The sequence below is a fragment of the Rhincodon typus genome, chromosome 33 (genome assembly GCF_021869965.1).
Source record: "Rhincodon typus isolate 14 chromosome 33, sRhiTyp1.1, whole genome shotgun sequence".
Classification (NCBI taxonomy): Eukaryota; Metazoa; Chordata; class Chondrichthyes; order Orectolobiformes; family Rhincodontidae; genus Rhincodon; species Rhincodon typus.
In genome coordinates, this window is record NC_063364.1 from 28,569,410 (window position 1) to 28,572,927 (window position 3,518).

The following is a 3,518-nucleotide window of genomic DNA, read 5'->3' on the forward strand; positions in this document are numbered from 1 at the left end:
GATCCTGTGACTGACAGTCTCTCGTGAAATTAAAGCAATCATGCCAGAAATTGCTACTGATGATATGTGGTGATGCAGTCCTTAACCTGTTCAACCATCACTGTCTCTGCCTGCTGATACAACCAATACAGTAGCCTAGTTTCTTGACTTTGGGTTAAAGCAGCTGTTGGAATGGAGAGCAGAGATATGTGGCCAGATTGTGACTGTATATAATAGTCTGAAAAGGGAGGCAGTGATTTTGATGAAAATAAATTTGGGGAGTTAGCAGTTTAGTGGTAATGTTACTGGACAATCCATTATGCCAAGCTAATGATTTGGAAGCATGCATTCAAATCCGACAGTGGCAAATGGTGGAATTTGAATTCAGTAATTTGGAACAAAGCTGGTCTAATGACAATCGTCTAACCCACTCAATTTGTCATCTGGTTTTGGGAGGGAAATCTGCCTTCCTTCGCTGGTCTGGCCTCCATGTGACTCCAGATCCAGAACAATGTGACGCTTAACTGCCCTCTGTGTGCTTAGGGGTAAACAGTAAGTGCTGCCCTAGCCAGCAACACCTTCATCCCATGAATGAATGAATGAAGGAAAACAATATCAGGAGAGCTGACTCTTCCACGATTACACCCAAAGAAGACTTACCTTAATGTGTTCACTCTCACTATATTGTTGAGCTTGTTTGGAAACTAACTTTATGTTGTCACGTCTTTACTCTGTGGGATTTGGTTTTGAACTTTGTGCTGCTTTTTTTTTTGTTTCTAAAAGTGTGAACTGCTTGAGAATGTAGAACCCGCAATTTAATACCAAGTTTGCTCCATGGCATTCAGCTAAACCAGCAGAACCCGAAAATCTGTTCATCTGCAATTGTAATTGAATTCTTGGGAGCGTATGCTGAAAATCCTTATTTCCACAATGGGCCAAGACCCCTCAGGGCCTGTTATACCCAGCTAATTCGTGTCCTAAAAACAATAAACGGCTGTGACAAAATTAATGTCCTGTGTCAAAATGCAAAATGTGACTGTCTTTTATGATGATGTATTGTTTTAAAATGTATCAAAATGGAAGGTGTGTATTTATTTACTGAGCTTTAAACAGGAACATGCACTCCTGTAAGTAGGCCAAATTGTTTGAACTGATATTTAAGCGGATGAGGAGGATTTTCTGCTTGGAAAATTTCAACATAGTTTTCTGATGGTATTAGTCGTGTGAGAGTCACAGAATGTCGAATCGCTCATGAATATGCCATGCAATAATTCCTCATTTTATTTTCTTGGGCAATTGAATTCAGCTTTGGAGACTTAAAAATTGTATAAAAACTGAGGACGTCTGTTTATAATTCCATGTTTCACTTGAATTGTGATATATTGGATAGATTCGGTACCAGCTGTATCCAAATCTCTTAGCAGGAAGTCTATAAATGACTGTTACATGAAAACATTCACATGATCAAACTGACAGCAATTCCTTCTGAAGAGGATATTTAAGTCCCTTTGGGCTGATTCAGTGTTCAGTTTCTGTTTATTTGTATCTTGAATTATTTATTGTGCTTTTTACTAATCAATAAATATAACCATTAGTTTTTAGCCTGACTCTATCAATTATGACATTTGCCATTTTTCAGAGTAGATGATAAACTGGGGATCAGATCTATTTTTAACATAAGAAATGGAAACAGCAGTAGGTGATTCAGACCCTCTAAACTGCCCTGCCTTTCAACAAGTGGCTGATCTCTCAACTTGTCTTTCATGCCAGCTCCTCATAGCCCACCATTTCCCCAATACGCTAAAATTGTATAGAAACCGCCCCCCCCGCCCTTATACTTTCAGAGAGCTAGCATCCACAACTCTCTCTGGGATAGAGCATTCCAGACTTTCACTATCCTCTGGGAGAAGAAATTCCTTTACATCCAAGTTTGAAATGAATGTCATTTTTATTTTGTAATCCCGTTCCCCACTAGGTTCAATATTTTACCTACTAATAGAAACATCTACCCTATGAAGTCCCTTCAGAATCTTGTATGTTTCAGTAAGACCGACCCTCGTTCTTCTGAACCCTAATGAAAAGCTTTGTTTAGTCATCTTTGATAAATCAAGCCCTTTGTCTTGGGAATCGGCCTAGTTAATCTCTCTCCAGCTGCCTCAACAGTCAATAAATCTTTGTTAAATACAGTGACTGAAACTGTACTCCAGGTGCAGCCTCACTAGCACCCTAGATGATTGTAACAAGATTTTTCTATTTTTCAACTCCCATCTCCTCACAATCAAATTCCATTTGCCTCTTCACTTGCTGCAAATGATTGCTGCTGTAATTTTCTGCAATGTTTCCTAGTCAAGGGGATACTTAGTCTCCAGGTGTGTTAACCCAATGCCGTGTTTAGTAGGCATATGCCGTGGTTAAATGGTAGGGCCCTGCAGAGTGTTGCTGAACAAAGGAACCAAGGGGTGTAGGTGCATAGTTCCTTGAAAGTGGAGTTGCAGGTAGAAGTCGTCCTTTGGTACACTTGCCTTCATTGGTCAGTACATTGAGTGTAAGAGTTGGGTCATCGTTTTGGGGCTGTACAAGACATGGGTTAGGCCAGTTTCAGAATACTGCATTCAATTCCGGTCTTCCTGCTGTTAGAAAGATTTTGTTAAACTTGAGAGGGTTCGGAAAAGATTTACAAGGATGTTGCCAGGATTGGAGGGTTGGAGCTGTAGGGAGAGGCTGAGTAGGCTGGGGCTATTTTTTCCTGCAGTGACGGAGGTTGAGGGATGAGCTTCATAGAGGTTTACAAAAGCATGAGGGGCATGGATCGGGTGAATAGCCAAGGTCTTTTCCCCAGCGTAGTGGTGTCCAAAACGTGAGGACAAAGGTTTAAGGTGAGAGGGGAAGTATTGAAAAAGGACCCGAGGGCCAGTGTTTTCATGCAGAGGGTGGTGCGTGTATGGAACGAGCTGCCAGAGGAAGTGGTGGAGGCTGGTACAGTTACACTTAAAAGGCATCTGGATGGGTATATGAATAGGAAGAGTTTAGAGGGATATGGGCCAAATGCTGGCAAATGGGACTAAATTAATTTAGAATATGTGGTCAACATTGATGAGTTGGACTGGAGGATCTGTTTCCATGCTGTACATCTGTATGACTCTAATCCAAGAGACCCATGAAATAACTCAACAGGGGCTGGTTTCCTGTCACTGTGTCACGCTTTATTTACATGTGGTAAGTCCTTGACATTGGTCCTGCTCCCGCAGAGTGAACAGAACCCCTGACCCCCTCCCGTTTATGTCTCTATCAGGCAGGGCTCCTTGATTGGGGCTGTTAATCTGGTCCAATCAGGGAACAGATTCTATGAAGTCCACTTGGCTGACCTTGTTGCAATCACTACATCTCATTTTAATGACATCTAGCTTCTAAATAGCTTCTAAAATTTGCCCTCTGTCAGATGTTAGGTGAACTTGCTTGTAGGCTCCTTTCTGTAGTCTGTAATAGGACACATAGGGAATAAACTTAATTCTGTGTGGAAATAAAAGGGCAGGTCTTAT

At 41.4% G+C, this 3,518-nt stretch overlaps 1 protein-coding gene across 1 annotated transcript in view; it reads left to right on the forward strand.

Moving 5' to 3' along the window:
• The window catches only part of LOC125486778 (coronin-2B-like), a 104,185-nt gene that overhangs the window by 93,819 nt on the left and 6,848 nt on the right, over positions 1–3,518 (forward strand). The gene's annotated exons all lie outside the window — the stretch shown is intronic.